Consider the following 16877-nt stretch of genomic DNA (forward strand, 5'->3'; position numbering starts at 1 on the left):
CTGGCAGCCCTACTTCACAGGGTTGTTGTGAAGATAAAACTGAGGAGAGTAGAGCAAGGAAGGCTCTCCCAACCTTAGATGACGGGCAAGTGAAAACTACTACTACTACTACTACTACTAATGTAATCTATTTGATTTTTACCTGCCCTCCCCACAAGCAGGCTCAGGGCTGGTAACAATAATAGAGTAACAATAAAACAGTTTAAAATACAATACATAGAAGTAAAAGCTGTCACATTATCAAGTTAAAACCAGGTTACCCAAAATGGCAATCAGTATTCTCAATACAGTATTCATTATACAGTATTCACAATACTGCTGCTACTACTATTATTATTGATAATAATTTCATTTCTATACCGCCCTAGTCAAAGCTCTCAGGTCCTTCCCTTCTATGCCCGTACAAAGACATTTAAGAGAAATCAAGCTCCATGTCACAACCAGGAGTTTCTGCAAGCGATAGACCAACAAAAGTGTGCTCTCTGGACAGATTACAACAAATATAAAACAGTAAAGTTACAATAGATACAATAATTAAACAATAAATTAACAGAACATTAAAACAGTAGATACAATTTAAAAAAAATTTTTTTTTTTTTGAAAATTTTTTATTGGGTTAGAATCCATTATTTCCACATTTACATTCAATTTTCCCCAATTTTTTCATCTCTAACCCCCTCCCTTTCCCCCCCCTTTTTGTTGACTTCCAACAGCTTTCCAACCCTTTGTCCCCTTTCCCTTACTTTTATTAGCTTCCTCTATCTAAAACAAATATATATTCTCCATTATTCTAAGCAGTACATCCTTAACTATTTTTAACATTATATGCCCAAACTGTAAGTCTTTGTTTCCATCTTAGATAAACAATTTATCCCAATTTTTCAATTTCAGATATTTCTATATATCATAAACCATATAGATCATACATTCGTTTATATCAAACAATTTGACTTATTCTCTATATATATTACTCATTCTATCTTTTTATAATAGTTCTATATATCTCTCCTCACGTAGTCAATCAATTTGACCCATCTATATCTTCAGACATTCAGTTTGGTACAAAACTTATCAGAAAAAAAGAAAATATTGTTAGTTAATCGCTCCTTATATTTAGTCCTTATAATTAATTATTTTCTCTATGTTCTGTTTGTTAACCTATATATATCTATATATATGTCAATCTATTAATCTGACTGCTTATTAATTCACATTTATCTCTTCTCCCCCCGGTAAAGTCTCCCCCCTCTACTTCAATACTTCAGTAGTTCTCAAACTGCCACAGTTTTCCTCCCACCTCCCATTTCTTCTCCAGGTATTGTTTCAGCTTCTCCCAGTCTGTGTTGAACTGCCCTGAGTCCAGATCTCTCAGTTTTCTTGTCATCTTGTCCATTTCAGCCATATACAGCAATTTGTAAGTCCAATCTTCAATAGTTGGCACTTCTTGTACTTTCCATTTTTGCGCATACAAAAGTCTAGCTGCTGCTGTCATATAAAATATCAACGTCCTGTGTTGGGCTGGAATTCCCTCCATTCCCAAGTTCAGTAGCAGGAGTTCTGGGTTCTTATTAATTTGAAATTGTAAAATTTCACTCATTTCTCTTATTATTTCCCCCCAGTACTGCCTAGCTACCTCACACGACCACCACATATGATAGAGGGAACCCTCATGCTTCTTACATTTCCAGCATTTATTAGAAGTATTCAAATTCCCTAGCGCAATCTTCTTTGGTGTCATGTACCAACGATAGATCATTTTGTAAATGTTCTCTTTGATATTAATACATGTCGTTGTCTTCATTGTAGTTTTCCACAAGTATTCCCATGCCTCCATTGTTATTTCTTTATTAAAGTTTATAGCCCATTTCACCATTTGTGTTTTAACTATCTCATCCTCGGTATACCACTTCAACAGTACTTGGTATACCTTGGATATTCTTTTCTTATCTTCTTTAAGAAGGGTCTGCTCTAGTTCCGAATTCTCTATTCGTATACCTCCCTTTACAGAGTCCGAATTATATAAGTCTCTGATCTGTCTATACTGGAACCAATCGTAGTTAGGTGATAGTTCCTCTTGTGTCTTTATTCTAAGTTTGGATGCTTCAGTTTTAGTTATTTCTTTATACGTTAAACATTGTTGTTCATTATCAACAGCTCTCGGGTCTATCACCTCATATGGAACCACCCACAAAGGGGTTCCTTCTTGTAGATAAATTCTGTACTTCTTCCAGATTATGTATAGACTTCTTCGAACAAAGTGATGCAGGAACATCGAGTTGACCTTTACTTTGTCATGCCATAAATATGCGTGCCATCCAAATATTTTTTTATATCCCTCTAGGGCTAATAGTTTCTTGTTCTTTAATGTCATCCATTCTTTCAACCAAACTAGGCAGATTGCATCATGATAAAGTCTCAGATTGGGCAGTTGCATTCCGCCTCTTTCCTTTGCATCTTGTAAAACTTTCACTTTCACTCGAGGCTTCTTGCCTGCCCAAACAAAATCTGATATTTTCCTCTGCCATTTTTCAAATTGTTTGGAGTCTCTGATGATTGGTATTGTCTGTAGCAAAAACATTACTCTTGGTAACACATTCATCTTAACTGCTGCAATCCTGCCCAACCATGACAAATTCAATCTATTCCATTTAATCAAGTCTCTCTCTATCTGAGTCCATAGTTTTTCATAATTGTTTTTGAATAGATCTATGTTCTTTGCAGTTAATTCGACTCCCAAATATTTCACTTTACTTGTTACTTCACAATCCGTTGTTTCCATTAACAATTGTTGTTTCTGCTTAGTCATATTTTTGCATAATATCTTTGACTTCTTTTTGTTAATGAAGAAACCTGCCAAGTCTCCAAACTCCTTGATCTTATCTATCACTCTTGGCATGTTCTCCAGTGGGTCCTCTACAATTAACATTATGTCATCCGCAAATGCTCTGACCTTGTATGAATAGTCCTTTATTTTTATTCCACGAATTTCATCATCTTGACGTATTTGTATCATCAGAATCTCCAATACTAAAATGAACAACAATGGAGATAACGGGCAACCTTGTCTTGTTCCTTTACTTATCGTCAATTTCTTGGTCAATTCATCATTCACCACGATTGCTGCAGTCTGGTCTCTATAAATTTCCTTAATTGCTCTGATGAATCTTTCTCCCAATTGTAGCTTTTCCATAGTGGCAAACATAAAGTCCCAGTTTAAATTGTCAAACGCTTTTTCAGCGTCTACAAAGAAGAAACCAACCTCTTTGTCACAACGCTTGTCATAATATTCAATAGCATTGATCACTGTCCTTAAGTTGTCTCTTATTTGTCTGTCTGGCAAAAAGCCTGCTTGTTCCTCCTCTATGACTTCCGAGAGCCACCCCTTCAATCTCTCCGCCAATATCTTCGCAAAAATTTTATAGTCATTGTTGAGTAGCGATATAGGTCTATAATTTTTCACATTAGTCAGGTCTTGGCCCTCTTTTGGGATCAATGATATATTCGCTTCACTCCAAGTTTCTGGAATCCTTTGATCCCTTAAAACCCCATTCATCACCTCTTTTAGGAATGGTGCCAGTTCATTAGCCATTGTCTTATAGAATTTAGCCGTAAGTCCATCTGGCCCTGGCGCCTTTCCTAGATTTGCAGATTGTATTGCCTTACTTATTTCCTCGTCAGTTACTTCACTATTCAACTTATTTCTCCAAGCTTCCGAGATTTCTGGAAGTTTGGTTTTCTCCAAATATGACGCTATTGATTCTTTGTTTACTTCTTTTTTATTATACAGCTTAGCGTAAAATTTATAAAAGGCTCTACTAATGGTAGCCTGCTCCAAATACGTTTTGTTATCTTCGCAAATTTTATTTATTATCTTCTTTTCCCTTTTCTTCTTCAATTGCCATGCCAGGTACTTCCCAGGTTTATTAGCACCCTCAAACGCTTTTTGATTCAGTCTTTTGAGATTCCACTCCAATTCTTTATTGCTCATTGCTGTTAGCTGTTCTTGAAGTATTTTAATTTCCTGGTATACCTTCTTTTTCCCTGGTCTCTTTTTTAGCTGTATTTCTTTGGCTTTTATTTTCTCCTCAATCTCTTGTCTTTTCTCCTCTTTCTTCTTTCTTGCTCTACCATTTAAGTCCATTAGTATGCCCCTTACAACCGCCTTGTAAGCATCCCAAACTTTATTGGTTGGTACTTCTTTATTCACGTTGTATTGTATAAAAAACTTTGTCTCTCTTCTCAATATTTCCATATTCTCTCTTTCCTGTAACAAGTCCTCATTTATTCTCCATGCTTTCCTTTTTCTCTTTTTTCCAAATTTCCACATAATTGGGTTGTGATCTGAGCCTACCATAGGCATTATTTCTACCTCCTTAGTCCATAATGCTAAGTCTTTTGAGGCCCAGATCATATCAATTCTTGATAATGTAGAATGCCTTGCAGAATAAAAAGTAAACTGTCTGCTTTTAGGATATTCTCTCCTCCATACATCTTCAAGAGTCTCTTGTTGAATCAACTCAAAAAAAAGCTTTGGTAATAGTCCTCTTTTCTTTTGTGCCGTTGTAGTCTTTTTGTCTAGTTCCAAGTCTGTCACTCCATTGAAGTCTCCAGCAAGAATTATCTGGTCATATGCAAGATCGTCTAAATGCTTCCTTAAATCCTCAAAGAAGCTTTCTTTTGCACCGTTAGGTGCATAAAGTCCGACTACCAACACTCTCTTTAAATTCCAAATACATTCCACTGCTACAAATCTAGCTTCCACATCTCTCATAACAAATTTTGGCTGTAGCTCCTCTTTTATGTACAACACCACTCCTCTTTTTTTCTTGTTGGAGGCCGCTACAAATTCTTTGCCCAGTTTTCCAGATTTTAAATATTTTATATCCTGCTTTCTGATATGGGTCTCTTGCAAACAAACAATGTCACATTTTTGTTTTAGTAGCCAGTGAAAAGTATTTTTCCTCTTATTCGGTGAGTTTAGTCCATTTACATTCCAAGATAATACTTTACACTCCATACTCATGATCTTGTTGGTAAGTCTTTTTCATTGTCCTTAATAAATCGCTCCATCTCTCGCTCAGATCTGATGCGTTTTTTGGCCCCTCCAAACTCAAAGGACACTCCTTCCGGTAACTCCCATCTGTACCTGATTTTCATGTCCTTCAAAATCTGAATTAGCACTTTATATTTTTTCCGGTCCAGTAACACTGATCTGGGCAGTTCCTTCATTATAATAATCGTCTTGCCATCAATCTCCAATGGATCTTGAAACTGTTTTGTCACAATCCTCTCTTTCATATTTCGTGTTGTAAACTGCACAATCACATCTCTTGGTAGTTTCCTCTGGGTTGCTATTCTCGAATTCACACGGTATGCCACATCTAGGATAGCCACAACTTCCTCCTCCTCCTTCCCCAGGTACTCAGCCAACACCTCAGTCATCTGTTCTTGCGCTGACTTTCCTTCCACTTCTGGCAAGCCACGAAAACGTAGCTGCTTCTCCATATGTTTAGTTTCTGCAACTGACATTCTCCCCTTCACCAATCTCATCTCTGTTTGTTGCGTGTCTGCTAAATTCTCCATCGCGTCTTCTACTGTTTTAACTCTCTGCTGCGTTCCTTGTAATTCACTTCGTATTGTTTCCATACCTTTTTTCACTTCTGACAGCTCCGATTTTACTGTCTGTGTAACCTCTTTAACCTCTTTTATCAGCTCCAATTTCGTGTCCTTAAGTTCTTTAATCATATCTAAAAGTTTTTTGTCCAGGTTTTTATCCAGGTTTTCTATTGCCGATTGCCACTCTTTTTTTGACATCGTGGGGCTTGCTTTAGCTCGCTCCCACGAATCCGCTCTCTTCCTTAACTCCGTGGCGTAAAATTTAACGTTTTTCTATTTTAAATATCCCGGTCTTCTTATAGAAATTAAATTTTAAAGAGTCCAAAATGTCGGGCGTCTTTTCTCTATGGTTTCTCTATGATTTTGTAATCCAAGATGGCCTACTTCCTCTTCCGCTGAAGCCGCGACCCTTCCCCTTTCAAAAATGGCAATTCCCTACTTCCTGCCCTCCAGCAAGGGCCGCTTCTCTCCAGCCACTCTATTGTTATTACGCACTTCCTGTCTCCCGTCTTCCCACAGCAGATCTCGCGATGGTGTCTTTTTCTCACAGCTCCAAAGCCACAGGTATTCAAAACAATAGTCCCATTTCTTTAATAACTTCTTTAAACTTAGTCTCTTTTTAAATTCAATTCCTGCCGAGTCTTCCCCTCCTTTTCACTAGTCTGTTGCAGTTTAAAAATCTACTTTTTTTCCTCTCTGTTTTTATCAATCTGTCCCGTCTCAGAAGATAATGATCTTTACCTTCTCTTCACTTTTCTCGGGTTGTAATCGCTGTTTCGATTTTAAGTTCTCCTCTCAGCTTCTTCCCCCAATCGAAGCTTGGGTATGTAGGTCTTATGCCAGCCGAATTGGCCCCAAAACTGCCGCAGAGATTATAGCCGACCCGTCGCAAGGTGGGACCTCAAGGATCGGGAGTGGACCCGTTGTGTAGAGCCCCCCCTCGTCCGAGATCTAGCTCACCCTAGGGTCTTGAGCGTTCTTTGCCTGCTCCCCGCCTGAGAGCAGTCGGCCGCGGGCTATTTTCACCCCGCCGGCCGGTTAAAACGGCAGTCCGGTCAGCTCCGCAAGTGGAGCTGCGTTAGACCTCCATGGATCCCAAACAGGAAGTCCACAATTTAAAAAAAATTGACAGGGGCATCAAGCTGATCAACAGGCCCCCGAATGACGTGATAACGCTTGATAGGCAGCAGTCCTGTTTATCTGTGATCTATTTTCAGAACTGTATTCTGTAAGATTTTGTAGATGGGGATCGCAGGAGTTTGCTACCCGTTTGGATTGGGAATTGGGTCTTGTGTCCTGATGTTGTGGAAGTCCCCCAAAAAACCCTCTCTGCTTGAGGGGGACGCTGCTCTAGACAATGGCTGATTCCGCACATGTTAGATAATACACTCTCAATGCACTTTATCAATCGTTTGAGGTGGATTTTTTGTTCTGCACATGAAAAAATCCGTTCCAAATGATCTATAAAGAGGATTGGAAGTGCATTATCCAACGTGTGCGGAATCGGCCATTGTTGAAGAAAAAGAATACCGCCAAGATCAATGCAAAGTGGGATGGTCAGCTGGAAGAAAAACAGAGGAGCAAAATAAACAGAATTCTTGTGGCACCTGAAAGGCCAAAATGGGTGTGAGGTAAGAGGATCCTTACTGGGCAGACATTTTATATAAAAAGGTTGCGGGGGGGCAACAACACAGGCAAGAAGCCACAAAATGCAGGAAATCAAGAGCGAAACATCATGATGTACAATTCAAATCTAATCAGGGCTTGGTATGAAGCCCTTTGGGCAGAAAAGCCTGAGAAATAAATAGGAGTCTTGTTACTCCTTAAAGATTTTATTCCAGCATGAACCCATCAGCTGTAGACCACAAAAAGCTCATGCAGGAATGAAATCTTATTAGCCTTTGAAGTGCTACAAGACTCTTGTTTATTTTAGCTGTAACAGACTATAACTGGGCTAGCCTACTAGAATTGCTAAATGAGGAATTTTCATTCTTTGTATAAAGTGATGTAAAATCTCTCACATGCTCACAGAACATTTTTAAAAGAAAGCAACAGGAGGCTTGTGAATTGCTAAATGAGGTACCTGAAATACCAGCTTTGGGAGGCAAATCACAACAATCGTAAATGGTGCTAATGGGAAGAGGGGAACAGGTCACTTTCCCACCATAATCTGGTCTGTTCATCTCTATTTGCCTGAGTGAAACCATCTCAGGATTGGGGGTAGTGCCATACCTGAGTCTCAAAATGTTGCAATGCAAGTTATTTATTGGCTGTACTATCTATAAAAGGGTGTTCAAGGTTGTGTACAAAATTTTTAAAAATGCTTTTCTGGGAGAGAGAGCGAACAGTAGGAAGTACAAAGTTTACGAGAGTTTTGCTTCAGCCTCACAAGGAATTACTCTGGCTGAAATCTCTGGACTGCGCACTTTTGTTACTTGCTCTGTCAATTGCAGAAACTTCTAGTTGTGACAAGGAGCTTGATTTCTCTTAAATATCTGTGTACAGACATAGAAGAGAGGACTGGGGGTGCCCCTCTCCTGGCTGAGAGCTGGCATGGAGCTGCAGGAAGGAGATGGCGGCAGCTTGGAGAAGAGCTAGGAAGATTGGCCCCAGGACCGGGTAGGGATGGTAGACCCCTCCGGTGGGGGCGGGAGATCGCCCGCCCCCGCTCCCCACACCTGCCTCCCACTTACCTAACCAGCGGGGAGCACGCATCTTCCGTGCGTGCTCCCCCACGGGGCTGCGTGCTCCTGTGTGCAGCAGCCCCTGGGATCGGGCCTGTTTTGGCCCGGATTGGGGATGCTGTGGACCGCGGGAGCACTCCTGCGCTCCGCAGCACTTCAAAACGGACCCGTCTTGGCCAAAATTGAGCTCATTTCGGGCCCGTTTTGCTGCGGATCAGGCCTGTTTTGAGGCGCTGCAGGGCGCAGGAGTGCTCCTGCACTCCGCAGCACCTCAAAACGGGCCCATTTCGGCATGGATCAGGGCCATTGTGAGCCCCCGCGGAGCTTGGGCACGTTCCCAGGGGCCGCGTTATGATGTCACTCCCAAAGTGACATCATTGTGGGGGGGGGGCGCACACCCAAAGCGTGCACACGCACCCCCCTTTCCCCCAAGGTAAGTGCAGGCCCCTATCCCCCCACCAGGAGGTTGAGGAGACCTGGCAACCCGAGGACTGGGGCAGGAGGGTTCAGGTTGCTGGACAAGACAGTGGGCAGCATCTGGCCAGGGACCCACTCTGTGGGCTGAGGCTGGTTTGGCAGTGGCAACAGCAATTGGTGCTAAGGACATGCCTTTAAGGCTAAGAAGAGCCTAGAGGGTGGGACCCAGTCTGGAGCCCCGGGAGTGGTCCAGATACTTCGGAGAGCGTTAAAGGTGGAGGTCAGATGCAGCCTGGTGTGTAGGGGGGCAGAGGTGCAGCGAGTCCACCTGGAGGGAGGAAAACTCCCCTTTAAAACCAGAGCAGGAAGCCAGAGGTCAACCAGCATGTAAGCCAAGACAACAAAACTGGCTTGAACTGTTCTTTGCACGTCAGTGAAATTCTCAGAGTGAAACGGGGACATGGCGGTTTGTCCACCACCCAGTTTGCTATGCGCATCTGCTCTGCGTGTGGCCCGGGATGCCGTGGCTGTGCCCACATCAGATCTTATTTTAGAAAGTAAGTCTCCCTGTAAAAAGGCAAACAGCTCTGTGGTTCTAAGACTGTGAGTTATGATGCCAAAATGAGTTGCACTTGTTTCATAGGTGGGTCATGATAAGGCCAGGAAGGAGGAAGAATGGGTCAATGACAAACTGGGGATTTCTTCTGCCTATTATGTGAAATGGCCACGCAGTGTAGCTTGGGGCCCAGGAATGCAGTCTAATGATATAAACTTGCTCCGTGAACTGAATTGTGTTCCTTGTGTTTTAAGGTGAGGAGTGGAAAAGCCGCTCGGAGTTCCTTTTCGAGGGGGAGGTGTTGAAAAATGGGATTGGGTGTCCCTTCAAAAAGTTTTGAGAGTCACTGACTTAGCTAAATCTCCAAAGAAATCCTCCTTTCTTCAACTAAGAGAATTTCACCACTTCTTTTTTTTCTTCTCTGGCACCTTTCCTGTCTGAAAAGGGGGGGGGAATCCATTCCCCAGCTGTTCATTTCCAGCTGTTCCTGCCCATCCTGAGCGCACAGCCCTGGCCAGTTAGAAGTACTGAAAGCTTGCAACGCCTTATGGAAACAGGATGTGCCTTTGCTACACAGTTTTTGCCTGTCTTCCTCCACAATTCTGCCTGGTGTTTCTAGATCTTTCCGGCCTTCTCTGTGTCCTTGAGGAGACTGGGAAGCGATCCGTGTTCCCTAAACAGCCTTGTCTATCAAGGCCTTTCTGTGTCTGTTCTCTTCTTCCCCTCCTCTCAACAAAACAGAATGAATTCTCCTCGAAAAGAGCATTTATAGGTTCTGTGCAGGAGGCAGATGTAGTCTTTCCTGACAACATTGCTTCACACTAAAATTTACGGTGCAATCCTAAGCAGAGTGACTCCAGTCTAGGCCCACTGATTTCAGTGGGTTTAGATTGGAGTAACTCTTCTTAGGATTGCACAGATGGTGCCATTATAAGAGGCTTCGTATTTTGTTTTTGACATGGGCAGTTCCTTTCATGTCATGCAAGCTTGCCTTTCCAAAATGTGAGCAAATCAGACTCCGTGACAACAAAATCTTTTGAGTAAGGAAGTACATGTGCAGCATCTTTAATAATCCTCCGGTCTTGAAACGGCTGAAGAATTTTAGCATTTCCACCAACTAATTGTTGAAGGTTTGTGGCGAGATCCACTGGAGTTTCTCCACTGATGGAAGGTTTTTGCCCACTCAGTGTGATATTCTCATCTCCCCCCTTTTGTCGCAGCCTCAAAGGCCCCTTGGAATCCTATTCTTGGGGGGTCCCTTGTCACCCCAGAACAGGATTTCAGGGGGCATTTTAGACTGCCATGGGAGGAGAGAAAGTCATGCTGTGTGGGTAAAGCGGAGGTGAAAGTAAGACATTGAGTGATTCCGCACACGTTGGATAATGCACTTCCAATCCTCTTTATAGATCATTTGGAACGGATTTTTTAGTGTGCGGAACAAATAATCCACCTCAAATGATTGATAAAGTGCATTGAAAGTGCATTATCCAACGTGTGCGGAACCAGCCATTGTTTCATAACTTTATTATCCCATCTTTCCACAAAAAATTGGCTCTTGCGGAGGCTTGCATTAATACAGAATCTGATACAAGTGAAAATGGATGTTATATTCAAAATGTTCCCCTCGAAATTTTCAGCTGAGCTACAGTCAGGCGTGATGGATTGGGCCTTGCTGCCTTTCGCCGTTCCTCTGATGGCCCCATTTGTGGCACTTGAAAGCGGCAGGGAAGGAGGTTCTCTCACCTGGACACAGAGCCAGGTATGATGCAAAGATGCCTATTATTATTATTATTATTATTATTATTATTATTATTATTATTAATAATAATAATAATAATAATAATAATAATAATAATAATAATAATAATAATAATACATTTCTAACTCGCCCTTCCTGCAAGTGGGCTCAGGGCGAGGTACAACAGATTATAAAAATATAATACAAATATTAAAACAATAAAACAACAGTTCACGATAAAATCAATAAACAGATAATTGTCCCAAGATGGGGTCAACTCCAGATTCCTGCCCATCAACACACAGTGGGAGGGAAGCGGACAGATAATGTATGGCAACCCATACATGAGTCAGCAACGAATGGGCATTACATAGTCCCGTGCTGTACCCATATGTTGGGCAGCCGGCCGGTAGACACTGTATAGCGGCTTATACCTGCACCAAGAATCAAATGCTTCTGGAAGCAGATCAGTTGCCAACAAAATCGATCCGCACCAATGCCCACTGAATTCACCAGGTGAACAAGTACCGATTCACACCATCAGCTGGGCGAGACCCCAGGTGATGTATTGAAACGGTATGTCCATGCTACAGCTTTCCTCCGGATCCACTTTAAGTACATCATGGAGTGTCAAGACCACTGAGTCACAAGGGCTTCCTGCAAAGTATGTAAAAGCTCCTAGCAAAGAAGGGGGAGAAATATTATGTGCGGGACAGCATATGTGAAGCTAGGGAAAGCTAGGAAGAAAGTAATCCTTTCCCTAAACCAAGGATCTGAATTGGTGCCATGAGGTGTGATCATGGGTGGCATGAGCTGGTTATGCTGGTAGGTGTGAGTGTAGGAGAGAAAATAACAAACGATACACTTGGTTATATTTAGAAAGGAAATAGGGAGTTCTTTATTGTAGGAACTCCATACTCTGATAGGAAAAGAGGAAAGATAGATCCTATCTACCTATCTAATCTAAGGAAAGACATGGAGGCAGGACCTGCATTCATGGTAGCAAGATGGAGAGGAGAGAGAAGTGTGGAAGGGCTGGTGAAAAATCCAGGAAGAGAAGGATGTCAGGAGGAGGAAGTTCTGAGACTAGCAATCTACACATCAAAGGATAGCCAGAGCAGTAAGCAGATGCCCTGACCTCTTTATCTTTCTAACTCTTTAATTTGCCCCCCTCTGAAACCGGAGGAAAGGGACAGCGCTCAGCACTCCTCTTCTAACAGTTCCAAAGAGCCAGGGGGGTTGCATGAGCTCTTTTTATGGACCCCTCTGCTCTCTTGTAACTGGACTAGAAAGCAGCAGGCCAACCTCCTCTGCAATCTTCAGTCAGTCCAATGTATTATCAGTCAGTCTCTCAAGGGTATTGGCTGCTGATGGGGAGGTAATGCATCTCCCCCCCACCTCCATTCCAAGTTAGTTTGCATACTGGAATTTCCCCCCACATGAGCAGTGCAGAAGCTGCTGCAGTAAAACAGTGCATCCAGATGACAACCTTGTACCCAGTACGGATCTGATTTGTCCACCTTCCCACATTGTGCTCAAGAATAGAAACATAATTTTCTTTGGTTCCAACGGAAAACAGCAAAGTGGCTGTGGAGGGAGGGTTCATCTGGAGATTCCACCTGTAGCCACTAGAGGGAGGGGGCAGCACTGAGTAACTCTTTCAAAATGGCGCTGGGCCAAAATGCCCCCTTCCCCAGTAGCCCTTTAGAGCACGGGGTCCCCAACCCCCAGTCTGTGGACCGGTACCAGTCTGTGGCCTGTTAGCAACCGGGCCGCACAGGGAGTGAGTGGCGGGCGAACGCAGAGCCGGCTCCAGGGAGCAGCCGAGGTAGGTGGTCGCCTATCACCCCCAGATGGGACCGTCTAGTTGCAGGAAAACAAGCTCAGGGCTCCCACTGATTCCGCATTGTGGTGAGTTGTAGAATTATTTTGTTATATATTATAATGTAATAATAGAAATAAAGTGCACAGTTGTCTCATTCCAAAACCATCTCCCCCTTCCCCCCGGTCCGTGGAAAAACTGTCTTCCACAAAACTGGTCCCTGGTGCCAAAAAGGTTGGGGACTGCTGCTTTAGAGGACTTTTGTTTTTTTTCTTGCCAGTTCATGCCTTAGCATTACAAAGTAGCTCAGGCAGGGGGGTACAGGCTAAAGTGGCCCCCCAAAATTGCCATTTCATCTGTGCTTTTATCTGGGCATGAAGGAGGCAAGGGGCAAGAGCGGGGGGGCGGGGCTAGCAGCAGCAGCAATTGCAGTGAGAATGGGTGTGGGTGCGGCTGATCCTGTCAGGGCTCGATCTAGGGTTGCCGGCGCCACACGCACACTCCTGGCGCTGTGTGATGATGTCACTTCCATGATGTCATCATGCAGGGCAGAGCATGCCGCCCACGCAGCAAGCCAGGTGCCCCGGCGTGCTGCGGAGTTGCCAGAGGCAGCATGGGGGGCTGGGAAGCCACCTGACCCCTCCCGGTGGCTGGCAGCTGTGCCTGGCACCCCCTTCTTAGCGGTGCCGGGGGCAGACTACCCCCCCCTGCCCCACCTCGATCCGGCCCTGGACCCTGTTCTTGCCCATTCCTGCTCCGCTCTGTGCTGCAACAGGGGCACATTTTCATTCCCTCCTGGAGATGCTAAGTCTGTGAGGGACACTACAGAGCCATACGTCCCTGGAGCTTAGGGAGTGTAGCACCATGGCTGGAATCCAAAATAAGCACAAGTAATTTCATGTGCTTGCACTTGGGGTCGAGTAGAGTTTTTCACAAAGCTGCTCCCTGCCGACACCGCCTGGCAACCCGCTTTTGAAAAATCTGCTTGTTGGTGGTAGGGCGGGAGGCACCAAAAAGACCAAAAATGCCCAAGGCCTTGAATGTTAAAGTAATGATCATAATAACTGCACTGCTTGGACTTTGTTTGAGGAAGTTAAAAGTTTTGTTTCTTTTGACCAAGGAATATTGTAGTGCTGAGTATTTTTGCTCTTAATGGAGAGTGGAAATAGGATCTACTTAGGCATATCTAATAATTGAGGAGGATCCTGGCCCGCATACCCATCCCCTAGTTTGGCCGTCTAACAAGATCTGTGGATAAGTCACAGGTGCAAACACTGCCGTCCTTGTTTGTAGCAATATGGCCTTGCCTGGAAAGAATGATTTAAGACTTTCAGCTGTTGTTCTCCAGTGTAGCCTGTGAATTGGGGTGGATTAATAACCTATAGGCCTGTGTGCAATATTAGATTCTGACTCATGCTGCAGTCCAAAACATATTTGGTGGTAGCTGAAAGTGCCATCAAGTCATGGCTGACTTATGGCGACCCCCTGGTGGGGGTTTTACATAGGGTTGCCAAGTCCAGGTGGGGAAATTCCTGGAGATTCTGGAGGTGGAGCCTCAGGAAAAAGGATCCTCATCTGAGTATACTACCATGGAACCCTTTCAAAGGCAGCCATTGCTCCAGGGAAACTCTTCTGTCTGGAGATGTTCTAATTCTGGGAGATCTCCAGCCACCACCTGGAGATTGGCAGCCCCAATTTTACAGCAAGAGACTAACAGAGGTGGTTTCCCATCGCCTGACTCTGCAACCCTAGTCTTCACTGGAGGTCTCCCTTCCAATTACTAACCAAGACTGACCCTGCTTAGCTTCAGAGATCTGACTTACTTGAATGCAAGTATCACTGAAATCAGTGCGCCTTTGAGTCAATAGAAACAGAGCATGAATAGGTAAGTAATTGGATGGGAAGGCAAGGGTCACTATGCAGAGGCAGGCAATGGCAAACCCCCTCTTGCCATAAAACCTCCACCAGAGTTCGCCTTAAACCAGTGACGACTTGGCAGCATGCTCCACCACCACCAGTCAACAGTCCGTCTACTTGATTAGATAGAAAGAGTAGATAGGGCTGCTTATGAATCCAACTCTCTGGAACTAGATTTGGTCTTGAACCGTCTTTGTCCACAAATTTCCAAGCCTAGTTAAACGCTTCTAAGCAGCCTACGCTGTAGCAATATGCTTACAGTATCCAAAATGTGTCCCACTGCCTTGAGTTCGCAGCCACTTTTAAATTCCTAATCCAAAAGATTTGCTGTTATGATTTATTCAGTTTTATACATTGCACAGCATCTTGTTTTCTGTTACGTATTTACTACGTAAAATCTAAACTACATCTTTTAAAGTACACTTTACCCAGTGGTAGCAAGTATACTTCATATAATGCACAACACTGTGAAAATTTGTGATTTTATAACTGTCAAGACCACGAACTGTTTCCTCTGCCAACCAAGTACAGCTAATTCAGGAGTCTAACTGAAGAAAATGCAAAGGATTTTCAGCAAAAAAGGGAAATGTGCCTAATATTCATTTCTAACAGAATGCTCCCATGCCAACGAAGAACCTGTTTTGGCCCAGTTATGCAAGCAAGCTCAGAGCTTTAATAGAGCTCTTCACGAAAATTGCCTGTATGATCTTGTTTCCCCCTAAATTAATGTTTAGATTTCAAAATGATCCTGATTGGGCAGAAAGGCAGGATATATATTTTGCAAAATAAACACAGAGCCACGGCTGCTTCTGAAACTTGGGGAAGGAAAGGAAAAGCACCCAAAAGTGCATGGAATTAACCTTGTGGTTTTTTGGATCCTGGCCATGTATGTCCAGTGATAGGGAGGCAGATAGTCTTTTTGTTGCTGATTTACAATAGCTTCAAAAAAAGCAGAACGCAGTGCATACGACCAAGATGTTTATTGGACTATACAGATTTTATTTTTAGGTCACAAAGATTGGTATTTGAGAGACTTCATATTTATTAGAAAATAAGGACATTATTTACATGATGGAACAAAACCCTTTGAGCACATTTGCGGAATGACAACTTCAGAATATTGCAGCAATAGGAACGGTTCAATCAACGTACTTTCCAAGAATATCTCCATCTCGAAAGATGAAATAGTCCTGCAAGCAGAAAAACAAGCAAGTCATTTACTAAAGACAAACATCAATCAGTGCACATATCAAAACACTTGGAAGCTGTTTGATCACAGAGAATGATTTACTGCATATGCCAAAGGGTCAAAGCTTCACAAATATCAACTGAAGGCCTTTATTCTACTTTATATTGCTATTGCCCTTGGGGGGAATCAGTGGACAAAAATTTCCTTGAGACAGAGTGCAGACAAACTATCGGGAATGTTTCAGTAAAATTCAACAGCTCCTTAATGCTACAGTTGTTAAGACTTTGTAGAAGCTCCATCTTCCTTCCTATCAAAGGATGGGACCCATTTTCAGCAACAACTTTTTCTCAGCCCCTGATCAGAGCCAGGGTTTTTCAGTTGTTGGTCACTTTGTCATTAGTGCAGCTTGCTTTCTGTAAATCAAGAAAAAGTGACTGCAAAACAATGTTTTCAACAGAGAAATAAAAGACTATGATTTGCAATGATCAGAAGTAGGATCGTAAATCATTATTAAAGATCCAACTGGAACATACGTATATTGAGATACTTGTGCTCTTTTGAGAATTTAAAGCCCATAGACCATTTATTTACACATTGATGATATATCTAATTTGCAACTGGTTCTTGCATCTGGATGCTTAAATCCATAGATCGGGACCACTTATATAAGAGTAAGAGGTTTTTGGGGGGCAAACTTGAGGAATCCCCAGGGTTGCAGAAAAATCTTAATCCTTAGAAAAAGACAATGGGGGTTTAAAAAAACCTCAAATCAAGAGTGTGCCCTGTGTGCACACACATCTTACCGCCCAGAAGCCTCACAAGCATGACAAAGCTGGTGGGTTGGGGGTGAGGGAGAGAGAGTGCACTGCTTTGGCCCCACAAGGCCCTGGTCTCATCAGTGCTCTCCTGTCAAGCTGGCTGCAGTGTCCAGAGCTCCG

The 16877-nt window shown here is 43.1% G+C and overlaps 1 protein-coding gene across 1 annotated transcript in view; it reads right to left on the reverse strand.

The window, feature by feature from the left end:
* The window catches only part of LOC129325295 (MOB-like protein phocein), a 39848-nt gene that overhangs the window by 14769 nt on the left and 8202 nt on the right, over positions 1-16877 (reverse strand). The window lies entirely within an intron of this gene.

Source organism: Eublepharis macularius, chromosome 2 (assembly GCF_028583425.1).
Source record: "Eublepharis macularius isolate TG4126 chromosome 2, MPM_Emac_v1.0, whole genome shotgun sequence".
In the NCBI taxonomy this organism is placed as follows: domain Eukaryota; kingdom Metazoa; phylum Chordata; class Lepidosauria; order Squamata; family Eublepharidae; genus Eublepharis; species Eublepharis macularius.